We start from the raw sequence: 18,919 nt of genomic DNA, 5'->3' as shown, positions 1-18,919 counted from the left end.
TCCTCTATCAATTAGATTTGTATCTCCTGCAAGCTTTTGCCTCACTGCAGGCTACCGTCACCTGTAAACGTTTGATGAAGTTTCCTGCCAGGACCTGCGCACGGCTGAAAAATGGAAGATAAGTTGACGACCACAGCGTTTGTACGAGTGCTGTCAAGGGGAGGTAGCTACCCCTGCCGCATTTATAAATATACGAGCAGCATTTCCCTCAGAATGTATTCCTGGGATAAATAATGAGTAGAGCCCCGGAAACAATTTCTGCCACGTGGAAAGCCGAACAAGACAGGATGACAGGGTATGTGGTCCTGTTGCCAGGGATTCGCGAATTCCCAGAGCAGCATAATAGGGGACGACTTCACGTGCACACCTGACCTGAAAGATGATTTCAGTAGTAAAATAGGACTGTGCAGAATAACGAACCTCAGGAGAGAAAAGTAAACCAACTAATACCTGAGAAGAGAGTCTAGACCAGCGGATGGAAACCCAGGGTGCTCGTCAGTCTGACCCCGTTGACCCTCACCCCACCCCCACTCCTGTCCCTATATTTTTCCCTTGGGGGAGAGGAACAGGCACAGTCGCCTCTCCTATAGTGTAGGAATGAGCTCTTTGCTTGAACAAGGAAGACAAACTTAAAAGTGCTTCACAGTATGACCTACAGATAATGCTAAAATTATTTGAACATATGTGGGTTTATATTTTTCAGTCGCACTCATGCAAAGAAAGAACATTATCTCTTGTCTGCTCTATTCAAAGGGGGAAAAAAAAGAAGAATGAAATTATGTAAGAAACCTCTCTTTGGTTAATGAGCCAAGAAATGCTTGTCTACCTGTGGCTAGGCATTTTATTTTAAGATGAGGCTTCCCGTAGCTGTTTCTGTATTTACAGAATTGAAATAATTGGACCGTGACTTTAAATATCCTTTTTGTTTTATCATCACTGATGATGAACCAATTAATATATCAGTCCTCAGCTTCAAACGTGTATTTCCAACTCCCTACGAGGTATCTTTCCTTTCAAACTTGCAGTCCAAAACCAAACTCCTGATTCTACCAGCCGATTTGTTAGTCCCTTTCCTATCTGTTAGTATTATTCCTAGTTTGTACTCCATCCATCAACGAATCCCATTGGCTCCACCTTCGAAAGGCTTCCCCCAGCCCTCTGCTACAGCTCTGGCACCCTGCGGCATGATCTTCCTTCCAGACTGTGGAAGTCAAGCCCCCACTGGCCTTCCCAAGATCTACAGTCTCCAACCAGCAGCCAGAGAGGACCCTGAATCACGTAAATCCCACCATGCTCTCCCTCGCCAAAACCTTCAGACTCTTTATCCAGGCTTCAAGGGATCTTAACCTCACCACCATCCTCTCTGACCTTTCCTGTCTCACTTGCTGGCTGCAACAACGTTGACCTTACCACTGTCTCCGCTGCAGGCTGAGCTCCCTCCGGCAGCAGACTTTTCGCCGTGGCTGTTCCTTTTGCCCAGAAAGCCCTTTTTCTAGATGGCTTAAGGTCGGGCTGTTGCCCATCACCCAGGAGTTGCTTGAAGGTGACCTCCTGGTAGAATCATTCCTGACCACCTCCCGTCCTCACACTCCAATCCCTTAGACCTGTTTATTCACGGCCAAAGCACTAAGTAAACATGTTTGCTTCTTTTTCCACCCCTAGAACCACAAGCCACAAAGCAGAAACTCAGATGGCCTACTGCGATCGGCACATAGTAGGCATTCAACAACTATTGGTCAAATGAATGAATAAGGAGATAAATTAATTCTACACTTGGAAGTCAATACACAAGGAGCAAATGATGCTAACCTCTTGAAATATCCAGCTATTTCTTACTACGATATCTTGGCGACTGTATTAAACAATCATGTTAGATTTTTACGATATGAGAACAGAATCATGAAGCTTCCAGTCTGAAAGCTGGACTTTGTTATATTAATTAGTCCCCAGGAAGTTTTAAATACGCTACTCATTGTCCCAGTAATGATACTTTATATGTAGATAAGAAATTATGGTCTAGCATAAAATTCGGACTGTAGTCTTAATTAGTTTCAAATGTAATCCTTAAATCTTGCCTGGTGTTTCTCACCACACAGTTGGCTGCTTTTCTCAATGCGGTAAGCTCCCTCTGGGGAACCGTGGCTCAGAATTGGTCCGCGTAGAAACAGCTTGTGGAAACACAGCCAACCCATCATGAAGCACATCCTTCTAACATCGACCCCCGGTCACGCGGGAACAACGTGAAGGTCAGAGCTAGAGCTCTGTCAGGGTCAGGCCACCTTGGGACAGTGGTCTCCATACTGGGCCCTGTGCACCCTGTCATTTCAGGAAGCGAGGGGATGCAGGATTTGGAGTTTTCAGGGAACCCATTTACAGCCCCTCGTCTTCCCTACGCACTGTTACAACAAAACTCACCGGCTTGAAAACACATCCACGTTACATTTAGAGCCTCCCTTCCCCCCATGAACACAAACCAAGTCAAATCCCTCCCTGCTCTAGAGCGACCAACATTTTCAGAGTCCAGATCAAGGTGCTTGCAAAGTGTCGTGTCTGGGTTGAGAAGGAAGCAACTCTAATGATGGGCAGTTCATCTTTTTTCCCAACAAGGTAGCTTCCAATTTTTTACCGCCTTCAACATTGAAGGAGAACCTAATGAAGCTGTCATTTCATAGATGATTAAAGATAACTTCTGATGATAAATCCCAATGAGATTTTTGAAATTAAAATGTGTAAGAAGGTCAAGGAATCGAGTGAGATTGCTGTAAGGAAAGATCTCTTCCCTCCACCTTATGTGTGTGAGTGATGTTTCTCGGTATTGAAATGTATTTAAAAAATTGAGAAATGACTGATACTGAATCTTGTTCATTTAAGCAATAAGTAATCTTCATTTCTGACTCTGTGAATTGATTGGGATAAAGGGCTCATCCATCTAAGGAATAAATTTCCAATAGGATTTTACTTTTTATATTAAAAATTTTAACCAAGATTTATTATACATGTTATTTTGATCAACTATATCCCACTAATAACTATAGTAACAACTTAATCCATAAGACAATTGTAACTTAAAACCGAATACCATAAAGATATTTAAAAAAATACATTTTAATTTGTATATATCCTATTTGCAGAAAGAATGCTCAGTGAGAGACTTTTTAGCATAAAATACATCAATCAGGGTAAAATTCTTGAGGAATGTGGAATGGCCACATGTTTAAAGAGCAAAGGAATGATGTTCAGTTTCTAACATTAATGAGGAACCTGCTTGTATATTATTAAAAAGGGTAATGGTCAGAGGGGAGGGGGTAGGGGAATGGGATAGGCTGGTGATGGGTAGTAAGGAGGGCACGTATTGCATGGTGCACTGGGTGTTATACGGAACTAATGAATCATCGAGCCTTACATCGGAAACCGGGGATATACTGTATGGTGACTAACATAATATAATAAAAAAATATTTAAAAAAAAGGGTAATGGTGGATATTAAACCACTATGGCATTCAGATTTCTTAGCTATATTTAAAAGAGGGATGTGTCAATTTTATTTTTAAAATAAACATCTTTGGCAACAATTTAAATTTAAAAGTGTGAGGGAGGTAAATTGTTGTCCAAAAGCCTTTTAGAAAGTTCACAAGCAAAAATAAATAACAGACCCCTGACTCTGAGTAATTCTAGTAATGTTTCTGACTCATCGATTCTATCAATAAGCTGATCTCCTCCAGGTCCGGTGATCAAACCTCCCGTGCGGGAGTCTACCAGGCTGGGTGAGGAGAGCAGAGCCTAGAAATGCCAGTGGCATTAGGAAACAGAATAAGATGACTTCAGAACTTCAGGGAACCACAATTGAGAAGTACATTCTCTTATATTTCAAGAAAGGTAGACAAATGAATACCAGTGGATGGCTTTTGTAAAAAAAAAAAAAAAATTAAATTTTCCTTAAGGGGTGGGGGAATGGGATAGTCCGGTGATGGGTAGTAAGGAGGGCACGTATTGCAATGGCGCACTGGGTGTTATATGCAACTAATGAATCATCGAGCTTTACATCGGAAACCGGGGATGTACTGTATGGTGACTAACATAATATAATAAAAAATATTATTATAAAAAATTTTTTTTTCCTTAAGCAATTCAACAACAAAATAAACAGCCTTTCCTAACCTAATGGAATCAAGGACTGTCAGGCTGTCTCCAACAGCCTTATAATGGTTTCTTTGGGGCCATGACCATTATACTTGAGAGAATGAAGACGAATTGTTAATTTTTATAATTTGTTAAATTTCCAAATTTTAAAATTAAATAAAATCCCATATACTCTTTGAGAAAAAGAGAAAGAGAGAGAGAGAAAGAAAGAGAGAGAGAACACATTAGGGAACATCAGGAAAAGACGAAGCCTAAGAGGAACCCATTTCATTCCCCTTCCGTCCTCCAAGTAACAGTACCAGCTTGCTTCAGCCCAGTCATGGAGCTAACCTTATGCACATATTTGAACCCTGTCTTTTCTATGTTTCAAGTAAAGAATCTCACAGGTCTCTGTATTAAAAAAAAAAAAAAAAGACTGAGCAAAGACTAGATAACAAATATAATCTGTGAAATGTCCTGAGCCTGGAGATTTCCAAACAACATGGAGGCTGGCTCCCACCATCTGTGGGCAGAGAACCGTGGAAAGATGAGAAGACACGGTCATGACAGGAAGCATGGAAGTCACCAGAATATGTGTCTCCACGATGGGCGGGTCCATTCCACACACCTTTTTCCTCCTTCCCCACTCCCTCTGCTCCCCCTCCCATGAAGTAGGAGACCCCTGGAACGTTACTCCATCTCCCAGAGGACAAGACTGCAGCTGGCCCGTAGCTGACAGAATCCCCACCCCAGGCCTAGGTCCACCGGGCTTTGTCAGTCCCATGAGTTAAAATCTCTTACCAAAGCCACACAGAAATGCAGTATTTGTTTCAAAAAGTTCAGCAGAATATTTAGAGAAAAATTATGAATTCATCAAGTTTATAGTGAAGTCTGGATACATTTCAATCCCCTTGCTCCTTGTAAGACCAGCTAGCGGATTTGTTAGTCTAGTTAGCCTGGGATTCCAGGGGCTTGCTGTTTGTGTATGCTGCACGCGGTTTACCACGGGCTTCAGGGAGCAGGCGGGCGCAGGTTAACCACGGGGCACTGTTTGTGCCTGTTACTGTCATTAATATTGTCTCTTGTCTGTGGTTTCCTGTTTTCCCAGCACTGTTCTCCAGATATGGCTCCCATTCCAACACCCCCAAAACCTTCCCTCTGTCTCTGCCTCAAGCCCAGCAGACTTGCCTGGGGTTGCCTTTGGAGCCAGTGGGAACCTGGAAAACAGGGTTGCTGCCAGGCTGCCTTAAGCCAAGGTGGGAACTGGCCAAGCATGACTCAGGTAGTCTGCCCCTTTCCATGGGCGCCCAATGACTGCAATCATACTTACACATGTGGGCTCGCTCACCCATTTAAGGTGCACTTTGTTGTCCACTGTACTTAATTACTGAGTGCTTGGTATTGGTTGGTTGCTGCTCATAGAGCCTTACTGCCCCATTGGGTAGCATGGTCACGTGATTACCATGGGACACAGTGATCCAGGGGAGGCCCTCTACTTTGTAATTCAATGTTTTCAGCTAGCTCTGGCCCTCTGCCTCATAGAAGCAGGTGGGTGAAAATTCTGCATTTTCCCTTATGATGATGCTTTGGAAACAACACCCTTTTCCCTCATCAACAAATATCCTTGCCGATATTCATCCCCTACCCTACCTCTTTTTAACCACCACCTCTTGTCCCCCAGCCTGGACCAACAGTGAGAGTTGGTGACAATGGAATACAATTCCAGTATCACTCTCCTTTGGGTAAGTGAGGTGTCACAGAGGGAGGTGACACTCACACTGGGGTGTTGAGTATCAGGTCAACTGAGGAAGGTTCGGTATGGCCAGGGGAATTACTCCTTGGGTCTCCCCACTGTCTGCCATTCCTCAGTTGGGTTCATTAGCATCCTGCCAGAAAAGCAAGGTCAAAAGCTTGGTCCTCAAGGGAACCTATGACTTCTCGCCATAGCTGATGCAGCCTCCACACGAAACCCCAGAGAACCCTGAACACAACATACTCTGCTACTCAGATGGAGAGGCATCTGAGAAACCCTGTCACAACAGACTCAAAAGCAACTTAAAACACACACTGCCTAGCATCCCCTCTGCGTATCACGGAGAACACACTTTAAAAATCATTCAGGCATAAGGTATAAGGTAGCAGCCAAAACCGGCTTATTTTTCTTCTCCTTTGCTTGCTAACAGGTACCCCGAGGGCATTTTTTTTTTCTTTCGCAACCAACACACCTAGGCAGACACAAATCTCAAAGAAGCCATGGACCTGAGTAGGAGAGGGACCACCTGGATTCTGCTTGAAGGATCAGGGTTTCAGGTTCCAAAGATTAGCTAAGACTGGAGCCAAGGGCAGGGGGTGCTAGGGAGCAGTGCCGCGCCTTCAGTCCTCCCAGCTCACTATGCCCATGCCAGAGGCATGCAGGCTGCCTGGACAGTGGGGAGCTTGGACACCCTAAGTGAGTGAGGGTGACATCAAGGGAAAACCCTGTCCCGTTACAAGACTTTTCTTTTTTTTATAGAGAGAGTGCGCAAAACGGGGCAGGGGGTGGGTGGTGGGCAGAGGGAGAGGGAGAGAGAGAATATCAAGCAGTCCCCATGCTCAGCACGGAGCCCGACATGGGCTTGATCTCATGACCCTGAGATCATGATCTGAGCTGAAGCCAAGAGTTGGAGGCTTAACCCACTGCACCACCTAGGCGTCCCCCCACCCCCCATGAGACGATTTGAGACACTCCCTGTGGTCGTATAAGTGCTGACCTCTGTTGTCAGGTTACCCTTGCATGTGAAATTTCCAACAAGCTCTTTACACCCGTCCTCTTGATTACATCTGTCTTTAAACATAAAAACCTTTATTAAGCGAAAAGGTAGTCAGAACGCTTTGCCAAGCTGGAGAAGTTCATGATATGTTCATCTAAGTGTGCTGTGAGAAATCATACTGAAACAAGGGAGTCATAATACCCACTGGATGTTCCTATGCTTGGTTTTGACTCTAGATGTCAATGCCATTCGTGGTGATGTTATTGGAAATTGGCTATTTCAAAGCCATTATTCATGACATACAGTACTGTAAGGAAAAGTCTGGAACAGAATAATTTCTGGAGAAAAATTCTGTGTTCCAATTGAAGAAATGGGATGTCTTGGAGGAAAACACTTAGGGTTAGAATCGCCATTATAAAATATTACAAAATTGAGAGAAGACAGCTTTGCAGGAGGTCAGCGGGCTGCTTTATTTACGATGGGTCTCACTGGACTCTGGAGGAGTGGTTCTCAACCTTGGCTATCTATGACAGTCCCCCAGGAAGCCTCACAACAAACGGAAATACCTGAGCGTCTCTGGGGATGGGTTCGGGTGAGTTCGAGGTACAACCGAGATCAGAACCATGATCTAACAAAATGCTTCTCATCTGCTTTGGTTTGCATAATAAAAATAAGGCACACAGTTCTATTTTTAGGGGTGTAGTGGTTGGTGGTGGTATGTTCTAGGTGAGAAAGAAGGAGGAGGGTAGGTAGATCTCAACTGTCAAAGATGTCTGGTGTAGGTTAAAACTACAAACCAATCTTGAATAATTAGGAAAGTCTACACGTGACCATGGGAATTTGGTTTTTGAAACCGCAATATATGACTTCAACCTGTTATTCATTCAAATAAAACTTAGTATCTACTAGATGCCAAAACAGCACTGTTCTGCAGGTGCTAGCAGCAAACAAGGAAGATACTGTCCACCCTCCCCTAGAGCTCCCACTGTCACAGGACAGTAACGATGTAACACCTACCTGTGACCGCCATCCCATTAACACAACACTAGGCATTGTCTGGGCTTTCAAAAGAAGCATAAAAGGAGAAAATGGAGAAAGCTGTTCTTGTTTCTCAAGAGCTATCAGCTCAGCCAAGGAGATAACCCAACTTCACTGGGTGCATTACGTGCTACTACAGATCTTGTACACGCATTCCTGATGTGTTAAATTCGGGGGGTACACAGATAACCATGAAAGAGTTCCAGTGGGGCAACAAAATAAATGTAGAGTTCTTAGGGAAGTTTTGGGAAGGGTGGCGGGGGAAGCTGCATTTGTCTTGGAAGATGGGTAAGGAGTGGAGGAAGTGAAAAAACGGGGGTGGGGGGCGGTGGAGAACAGCTGAAGGGATGGAGTTGGAGAGAGAAAGGTAAGAGTAGGAACCGTAGGGAGTGTGCCCAACTGGAAGGAAAGTTGTGAACTTAGGAACAGCAAGTAGGGGGATAGAGAGAGAAAGTGAGAGTAAAATGATCTGAAACATGTAGGTGATGCAAGGGTCCAAACAGCTGGCAGCTGAGCTTTATAGCAGAAAGGGGGAAAAGGGAGAGTGAGGGATGGGAAGGGGAGAGAGAGAGATCCTTTGATTCAGGAGACTAATGTCAGGGCCGTAACACTAGAGAGAACTCTCTGGTCTCTGCAGGTGCTCAGCTTCCTAGCCCAACTATAGGTTAAACACTGATCACATCCTGAAATACTTGAACTCAGTGGTGAAAACTGAATTTAACTAAAAGCTGCAACTAAGCTGAATTTAAAGCCCAGATATTGCTAAAGTATGTATGGGATTAACTCAGTCCCCCACCTTTAGCAACCTGATAGAAATGCGGCGTTCTTTTTTTATTATCTACCTCAGTCAACACACAATGTCTGGCATAAATAACAACTCATAGACATGCAAAGAAGCAGAAAAATGTGACTCACAACTAAGAGATAAGATAGCTTGTACAGACAAATCTACAAATAACCCAGATGGTAGAATAAGCAGACAAGGACTTTATCTGTGATATATATACTATCTAGGGGAAACATGGACAACGTACATGAAAAAAAAAAAAAAGGATAAATTCAGCAGAGAAATGGAAACTACAAGAAAAAGCCAAATGGGAATTCTAGAATTGGAAAATACATTATCAGAAATAAATAATTTATATGATGGGCTTTATAGAAGATTGACCAAAGACAGAGTTGAGAGATAGAGTGGACGAGAAAGAGCCAAAGGGTAAAGAAGAAGAAGGAGGAAAAAAAACAGGAAAGTTTTATCCTAGAAACCATGACAAAGGAATACATCAAATGCTCCTGGAAAGGTCGAGCAAGAACAGAAGAGAGACACGCCCACGCTAGAATAAATGGAGTCTTCTGGGGGGCTTAATAAAAACTGTTTTATTGAAAAAAGTCAGGTAGCAGAGTTCATTTTGTGTCAATCACATCATGGAAACACTGAAGAGTCCTTAGCTGGAGTAACTGCTCAGAGCTCAAGGTGAACAGGGATGCGGGGGTGGGTGCACAGGAAGGCTGAGGGGGGCAAGGTGCCCCAGGTAGGAAGCCATGGTAGACACTGGACCTGTCATACTAAGGGTGAAAATCAAAGGCAAGATGCACAGGAATCACACAGAGAATTCAAGAAATTCCCTGAGGAATTACAAAGAAGGCACTGTGATGCATCTAGAGAGAGGAAGAAAAAGAAGAAAACAATCGCCAAAGTTTCTCTATCCATTTCTATCACTGGAAACAGGAAGGCAGGTAAAAGACTAGGGTTTGGGTTGATGATGACTTGAAAGCCTACCCTTCTGAGCCCCAGAGAGAGTTACATGGTAAAGATGTCTCGTGCTGGGGTGTGAAGGTGGGACTCTTGTCTTGGGCAGAACTTTCCAATGGTGTCCTCGGCCTGGCACACATAGAACACAGAGTATCTGCAGTGTGTTGAGAGTAGGAGCTCTGCTGGACAACAGCTATGCCCCATTGGAGGCCATAGATCCAAGAGGGTGGGGGACTCAAGTAACCCCCAGACTTTCCTGCGGGTGGAGGGCATCACAATTTCAGCATACTTGTTACCCATTCATGGTGCACATGGGAACGCTGGTCCAAAGAGGCAAGGTGAAGCCTTGCTCACCATAGAATTCCCAGTGGTCCCAGCACACAGTGGCCCTCCATAACTATCTGCTGGTGAAAGAAGCCTGTGGGTCATCTCTCCACCCACGTTGCATTCTAACATTTTAAGAATAACAAGGTCACTCCTGAAATGGACCTGACTCTCACACAGATGCTAGGTGGTATCAGTCTGCGGAGTTAATTAACACTCAATTAAAAACTTTAACCCCACCACCACTCTCTGTTTCATGGCTACAACTTTCTTTTCTGATGAGCAAATTAAACTGTTCAAGTCTCCATGTGAGGACCATGGGGATTTTTTATCTTTGATCTATCTTATACATCAAATACCCTTTCGTTTTGATGTTAGAATACTAGTGATTCCTAATTAAAAGCAACACATTGCACATTACTGTATCCCTGCACCAGCTTGGCTGGTAATGCGTCAAGTTCAGTTGCCCATATTCAAGAATAAGAATGATAAAATTTGGTGCTCAAAGGATATTTTGTGTTTTGGGAGACAAGCCACTTGTCCTTTATCACCCTTCTCCAAAGCCATTTATTTTATGTGACGTTGTTCAAAGACACCAGAACGCACAAAACTGAATAGAAAAATTTCATTGTAAATTTGAAAAAAAACCCCACAAAAACACCCAGTCTTTTCTGACAGACAATAAATGAACTTTCATGAACTTCCTTGGTTGTAAGAGAAGATATCTCTGAATTTCAACTAGGTTTCTAGAAACCTCTCAGGATATTTCGGCAGGGAGGCGCTGGGAATGATTCTTTGCTTCCCCTCTCCTCTTACCAAGCAAACTTTTGATTCTAGTCTGACAGGATGAACAGATGAGCTTTTTCTTCTCAAGCTTGCTTCTTTTCAAGGAGCAAACTCTGCTCTATCTGCTTACGCCATTCCACAGATTGCCCAGACGCTAGGAGGCGTGGCATCTCCATCGTCCATCTGCCTCCTGAGTCCCCAGCCTCTCGCCTGGGGCTTGCTGTGTTCTTCTTCCTGGGATGGCTGCCCCATTGCTACACTGTCCGTTTTCTCCTTCCTTTATTGCCTTAGGTGCCCTCAAGGGCAGAACCACTGGCACATTCAATATTTGGTGCCAGCCCACACGCCTTTTCTTTAGCAGAACCCCCAATTATGGCTGTCCTTGCCTGCTCTGTAATTCTTCAACATCCAATGCAATATACACAACCAAACATAAGCCCGAATGGCTAAAAGAGTATTCATCTTTAAGCTCTTAAACTATTTTCTAATCTGACATTTTTAGTATTAGAGAGTAAAGATAACAATTTCTTTCCACTCGATTAAAAAATTTTTTTTTTTTGGAGGGCATAAAGGGGAGAAGATGGTAGTGTACATACAGAAAAAATACCATTTAAAAACATTATCCTGCTAAAGCCCTCTTTTCTTTTTTTAGATTCTCAAGATTTGGGGTATTTGAGGAGACCCATTTCATTTCTCAGGTATTCTCTTCTTGAAAGCATTTTCTTCTGAAACTGTTTGGTTAGGCATAAAATGAATACCTAACCAGTCAGAGTAAAGTTAGGTGGATTTTATTTCCTCTTTTCTTTGAGGTCTTTAAGCAGAGGTCCTGAAATGTGGATCAACTGGAAATTTCAGTCAGTTTTGCCTTTTCCCCACATGGAGTATTTCCAAGGGGTGAATCATTAAGTCTTGTTTAATAAAATAATTATCGGCTCTTCAATTTATTTACAACTCCCCTTCCAAGCAATTCTTATCTGCCAGACCCAGCCGCCAAAATTCCCCAACAGGTGTCCAAAGTTAATTAACGAAGAACCCATGGTTCAGCCGGAAAGGAAGGCAGTGTTCACGAGATTAGGCTCTCGGGTTTGGGGGCTCTCACAGGCACCTAATCTGAAGATACCAAGTTTTGGCCAAAGCACACAGCTTCCCTGCCGCCTAGATTTTGGCTTGTGAAATCAAGTTATTAAAGAGAGCCGTCAAAGAGTGCTCTGATAAATCACCTCATCCAGGAAACCAGGCTTCTTTTTAAAATACTAATTGAAATTGCATGTGTTTTATAATTAAAACAACATCTGCCAGGGTCTGAAGAAACACATTTTGAAAAGTAGAGAAGGTGTGTCTCTAAAATGTCCTCAAACCTACTTAATAAAGTAAGTCTTACACATGCCCAGAAATGAAAAAAATGCATGGCCTCCCAGTTGAGTTCTCCAGAGCTTCTGGTCTTTCCCTGGGCAAAGGTGGGATTCCCCAGGGTCAAGAACATGGGTAAAGAAGATGCCCTCAGTGCTGTGTGATGACTAACCTGTGAGAGGGCCATATCCCAGAATGTTCTGCCAAATGCAAGCCATCTACATGAGATGAGAAATTAAAACACACACACACTTATAAAAAAAATTTTTTTAAGATAGAGAAGGGAGGGGAGGGGCAGAGGGAAAGGGAGAGAGAGAATCTTAAACAGGCTCCAGGCTCAGTGTGGAGTCCGACTTGGGGCTTGATCCCAAGATCCTGAGATCATGACCTGAGCTGAGATCAAGAGTTGGATGCTCAACCCACTGAGCCACCCAAGTGCCCCCTCCACACACTAAGACTGATGGGTGGGCCATACAGTTTTAGAGCCCTCTGTTCTCCAGTTTTGGTAGGAGACACTGCGGTTGCAAAGTGATATTTTCAGTACACAGGGGATGATTACCAAGGTGTGTTTCAATCCTGGGCCAAAGAATTTAGACAAACTTTGAGGAATGACTTCCTGAGTAATATTTGGAATGCTTCTTCTGGAGATGGAGACCCTGCTTTAGGAATCTCTTTATTTCCCTGAGAACATGCTCTGATGATTACAGAATTGAGTAAAAATGTACCCCAAAGTTTGGATGAAGATCCGTACTGCCAGGTTGACAATTCCATGGATAGACATCTCAAGGAATTCAGCTGTGAGATCACTAAATGAAAGAAAATGTTTACAAAGCTATGCAACATTCAGGACGGTAGAGATATAATGAAGATACTCCCCCTTTCTCCTTCTAGTTCTCCAAAAGAAAATACACTGCTCCCTAGGTAACAATCTGGCACGGAAGAGGTCATTCTGTTAATAGAATGGACTATGTTTTTCTTTATTCAGTCTTTATTCTCACTTCAAAGGAAGTTTTTATGTTGTCCTTTAAATATAACCAGCAACCACTGTCTATAAACAGTCTTTACAGCGGTCAGAGAAAATCTTTCACCTGAATATTTAAAACATTGTGGCAAGGAAAAAAAAAAGCGAGGAAGAGAATGCCCCCAGTTCCTTGGCCCCTACTTCCCCAAATGAATGAAAAGGATAATCTGAAAAGAGAGAGAAATGGCAATGGGTTTACTGCTTAAAGAATAATTAACTCCCAGGCAAGAAACTACCCTTATTTTGTTCATGATTTCATTAGTGTGGGAAAGTATCACTAGGTACACCCAGGAATTTGGAGAGAGTCAAATTGTGTCTGGCGCTCCCTCAGAACTTGGAACCGATGGAGAACGTGTTGCTTAGACAGAAGCTCAGCGAGCTGACGGGGTGGGTAGAAGGTTAGCTGAATGAGAAGAACGATCTTATAATATGAATGTGCGGGGCCATGAGTCAAAGAAACATTCTTATAGATCATTCCGGATGTGGTGACCCAACCATCCAAATGATAATCGAGGGAAAGGATCACGCAAAGGATGAGGTAAACTAGGGAGGGGCCAGGTTCATGAGGCAGCGAAATGTCCTTTTCAGTCCAGGGAGGGATGTGGGGGAGCGGGGAGGGTGCTTCCAGATCGCCTGCCAGAAAGCGTGGCAAGCAGCCACCGCCTGGAAGTGAAGGGAGGGTGCTGCGTTAGCTCTGCCAATACGACCCAAAGGGGGTGCAGTCACTCTGCCAGCACGAACTTCTGGCAATGATCAAGGCACACACAGAAAACGTTACTGTTTCCTTCCCCATCTCAAGCCTCTTCCCAGGAGGCAGCAGAATGAGTCTGAGCTTGACAAGAGTCCTGGATTTCAGGGAGCATCTAAGCTGTCTTTCTTTCGATTCCCTGGAAGCCGTGGAAAGAAGACGAAACAGACATTTCTCCTATCCCTTCCTCTCTCTCTCTGGGATTCCCCAAACCTCTTCCAGATCATTCTTCAGAATAAATACCCGTGTTTTTCACCCATTAGTGAATTAGTTCAGCAAATATGTACTGAGTGCCTGCTCTGGGCACAGCAAAGTGCTAGGCCCTACAGGACATAAAAATAAATATGGTACCTGATCCCTGTCTGTTATCTCATTAGGGGAAGATGCATACACACAAAAACCTAAAAGACATTGCAAACATAAAATTACACGATGGAAATCTAAGAGAAATGAAAACGTCTCTTGACGGGTACTACCCACGTCTGCTCTGAGTTCATGGCACAGCCTTCACTGGGAAGGCCACGCCGAGCTAAGCTATGAGTGGCGGGTGGGAAGTCCGAAAGTGCTGAAGTGGGGATGATGGTACGAAAGCTGGCATGGCCGAAGAGTTCAAGAAAAGCCATTAGAAATAAGAGGCAGGGGTGGCATGGGCAGGGCCTCGAATGCGGCACAAAGGCATTCACAGACAAGATGATCTTGCCTGGTGGGAAACTACTTGCAGTGCCCATGTTATCCACAGTAATGGTTTTGATGTAGTCTTGATTTTCTGGGCTGTCTGCAAATGCAGCAAAACAAAACAGCACATTTGATGCAATTACTCTCTTGAGGATTGTTTTCCATGGATGGATAGCAATGGGTTAATGACCGATGTTTGCCAGGTGATCGCTCTCTCTCTTGTCTATAGTGTTTATACATGCTTGAAGTTTTTTTATTTTTTGGAGTTTCCTTTGTTTGTTGGCAGAGAAGGTAGAGATTTGGCTAAAATAAATATCTGCCATCTTTATCGGGACTGGCAATACGCTAGAATGGATGGCATTTTATTATACTTGTTAAAGGGATATAATACTGTTTGCTCTTTTCACTGAAGCTAATTATTACCATTCTTTATAAAAACCTCTCTGAATGATGAAATAACACTTCACTCGGAAGGATAATTAACATTTTTGGAAGGCGGCAAAGAAATGTATGCACGTGTGCTAATTTGGACGGCTGTGCTGGATCACTGAGAAGAATAAGAAGGTCTATCTGTAGACAGACAGAGAGAAGTAGATAACACCTCTCACCCAACGGCAGAGACAGACACAGAGCCACGGAAACCCAAATGGGAAGAGGACATTCCTTTTAGAATGTCCTCATTAGAGGGGCGCCTGGGTGGCACAGCAGTTAAGCGTCTGCCTTCGGCTCAGGGTGTGATCCCGGCGTTATGGGATCGAGCCCCACATCAGGCTCCTCCGCTAGGAGCCTGCTTCTTCCTCTCCCACTCCCCCTGCTTGTGTTCCCTCTCTCGCTGGCTGTCTCTATCTCTGTCAAATAAATAAATAAAATCTTAAAAAAAAAAAAGAATGTCCTCATTAGAGCTGAGGGGGTGGGAGGACCGCTGTTCCACAGTTCACTGGGAGTTTTCCCAATAATGGATCACGGAAGATGAACCATGACTTAACCGAAATGTGGCAGCAGCTCCTCCCCCACCCTGACTTAAAGAACCATCTCCAAAGAGTCGCAATTTAAACTGAAACCCCAAACCAGTGATGGGAAAAATGGGGTTTCTTCCGAAATTGTGAGTGTCTGCATACACCTAGTAAATTTTAGTAGGAAAATGAACTAGTTTTTTGAAATGATTTTCTTTATTAGTACAAAATGTTGTTCTTTAAAGTTTAATTTAACTTGCTTTACTTAATGTTTTGCTGATTGGGGTTCATTTTAAGATGATGGCCAGGCAGGAAAAATTTTACTTCTGTCATTTATTTGGCGAAAATGTATGAAGTCCCTACTATGGGTCCAGGTACACTTCTAGGTACGTGGGCTACCCCAGTGGACCAGCAAGACAGAACTTCCTGCCCTTAGTGGGCATACATTCCAGTGTCAGGGAGATGGACAAAAAGCAAGATAAAAAAGTGTTATGCTATATATTAGGAGGTGATTGGTGCTGTGGAGAAAAGCAAAGTGAAGAAGGGGGTAGAATTTAAGAACGGGGGCCGGAAACTGCAACGTAAAGCCTGAGTGGGACGAGAACAGAGGCACATGGACACTTGGAGAAAGAGGACTGCAGGCAGAGGGAGCAGTCAGTTCAAAGGCCCTGAGGCAGGATCACGGCTCACGTGATAAAGGAACCTCAGTGAACCAGTGACCACAGCATGTTAGTGACAGCACGAGGGGAGAAGGCAAGTGTGGAGGGGAACCAGAGAGCTGGATCTGCCTGGCAAAGATTTCACTTACGCTGGGGCAGACAGGAGAAGTGACACGCTCTGGCTAAGGTTTTAACAGGACCATTCTGGCTGCTGCGTTGAGAGTGGACGGTAGGGGGCGACGGCAGAGGCAGGGAGACTGGGCAGGTGCCAAGGAAATAACGAGGTAGGTGAGCGATGACGGGGGAAAAAAACAATGAAAATGAGAAGTGTCGGGGTCTGGGAGAATGCAGAAGCAAGATCAGATTTGCTAACAGACTGGATACGGGGACTGAAGGTCAAAGGGCCCTGCAAGGTGCCTAGCGTGGCCCACAGCGAGGACACACTGTCATTTGCTGTCAGGGGAAGACTGTGGAAGGACTGGGGTTGGAGGGAAAGTTAAGGAACTCAGGTCTGGAGATGTATCTGGGATGCCTGATGGACATCCAGTGGAGATGCTGGACAGACAACTGGACCCCGAGGTGTGGGATTCGCACAGAGAAATCCATCTGACAGAGTCAGAATACAGACGATCTTTAACACCCGGAAACCAAAGCTTTGGGGAAGAAGTGATAGAAAAGAGAGGTTCAAGTTCAACTCTTTGTCACTGCTGCTCTTCTTTGTTCAAAGACACTGCAGCTTCCTTTTCAATATACAAAGTTCTGTATAGCATTTCCTATAAAAATCCCGACTTTGATACAGTATTTCAAGTCAAAGGGCTGGCAGAGGTCACACTGCCTTTCTCCTGGATAGAACAGAAAGGTGTGTTGTTGTTTTGTTAAATTCTGCTTCTCTCATTCAAGAAAAAAGTTATTGATTCCATAAAGTCGGTGACTTGGATATTTTCACTTCTATTTTTAAATGGCTGGCTCCCTTTTCCTGTCTGGTGACATTTGATAGTAAAGGCTTAATTTAACACGGGCAATATGGAGCTCCAAATGTTCCTGCCTCAGACAGAGCACTAGATAACTGGCTTTTGAGAAAGAAGAGATGCCTGCAAGCTAGAAAAGCAATCAATAATTCCCTATTTTGTTATATTTTAATCCACCAAAAGAAATAAAACACGCAAACACACGATACCTAGTAGTTAGTATCCAGACAGTGGACTGATTAGCTATTGATTTTCTTCCCTCTATTTTACGCAGAAGCACTACGATTTTATTGGAAGCCCCGGTTCTGTCCCGTCTGAAACGACTACGGAAGGAAAGGAAAAGTGGAAACGGAGAAGGTAGCCTTCTGAGTTAATGACTTCGTTTAAATATACAAAATCCACAAAAATTTTTAAGTTATAGTCAAAGTAAGTATAAATATCAAATTGTGGGTTTATCTTTCATGTCTTATCATATACTGTGAGCTTAACAAAATCACTGCATTTATTACACACAGATTTGAAGTCTGGTTTCCCTGTCAATAAATAAATGGATGAAGGTCTGCAAATATTTTTGTTTTTATTGGAGGATATCATGGGTATTATGAAATGGCAGGAAAAAATGGCTGGTTTCCAGATCACAAAGGGCTTAGAATGCCATGCTCAGGAATGAGGACAGCAGAACTAGACCCACATATTTATGTGAAATCTGTGTATGAAATGAGGACCCACGCATGGTACTCCAACTGCCCCCTTTGCCCATGCTCACCTGCTTTCTCCCTTGCCCCCAGCCCAGAGCTGCATAATGTAAACCTTTGGCATGGTGGGTAGTCCAGCTCCCTGCCACCCGAACTCCACTGACACCTGTTACCTGCAAGCAGGCTTGCCAGGCTTCACGTGGCACTGACCACAGACCCTACTGGAATCATCTCTTTAATCTTAGATGCCCTACCAGGAGGACAAATGTCTGTGGGGAGGCTTGTGTCTCCCTGGGCGGGTCCCTTGGTTAACCACTTCTCCAAGCATCCACGGGCCTTGGCCTGGGATCTTCCCACCTGCAGGGGGATAAGCCAGGAAGCCTCTCCGACTTGGGCTCCTACCACTCCATCTGCGCCAGACACGAGACCCCTTGAAGACCTGGAACCCACTGCACGGCTCCCAGCTCCCCCACCGGGGGCTCCCAGCAGAAGCTACTCCTCTGGTTTGTTTGCACTTTCCCCCTAGAGAGCCACATGACCCACTCTCACCTCCTTCAGGTCTTTGCTCTACTGTCACCTTTCCACAACTCCTATCTTGCCTTTGACCTTCCACTTAAAATCACAAGCCCTAGGCTGAGTGAATGAAGCCAGACACGAAAGCGTGCATATTATATGATTCCATTTACATGAAAGATCCAGAATTGGGATGTCTGCAGAGACAGAAAGGAGACTGTGGCTGCCAGGGGCATGGAGGAGGGAAAATGCAGTGCCTCCTTAATGGCTGTAGGGTTTTCCTTAGGGTGAGGAAAATGTTTTAGAACTTGATAGATATAGTGTTTGTAGGACATTGTGAAAAAGCGAAATACCATGGAAATGGAGCACTCCGAAGTGGTGAATGTAATGTTAGGTGAATTTCTTCTCAATGAAAAACACTTGCAGTCTCACAATTATAATTTCCTTTACCCTGTGGAAGGCTTCTAACACAGCATGGGGTTCATGTGTATATTCTGTTCCTTGTACCTCTCCCCTCTCCTGAATGTAAACCCCACAAGGGCAAGGCTTCCTCTCTACCTGGCTTGCTGA

The 18,919-nt window shown here is 44.1% G+C and overlaps 1 protein-coding gene across 1 annotated transcript in view; it reads right to left on the bottom strand.

The window, feature by feature from the left end:
* The window catches only part of CTNND2 (catenin delta 2), a 736,406-nt gene that overhangs the window by 77,629 nt on the left and 639,858 nt on the right, over positions 1 to 18,919 (bottom strand). The window lies entirely within an intron of this gene.

The sequence above is a fragment of the Ursus maritimus genome, unplaced genomic scaffold (genome assembly GCF_017311325.1).
Source record: "Ursus maritimus isolate PB19 unplaced genomic scaffold, ASM1731132v1 scaffold_15, whole genome shotgun sequence".
NCBI classification, from domain to species: Eukaryota; Metazoa; Chordata; class Mammalia; order Carnivora; family Ursidae; genus Ursus; species Ursus maritimus.
The sequence above is the reverse complement of the archived record's forward strand: the minus strand, read 5'-3'. Positions and strand labels throughout refer to the sequence as shown.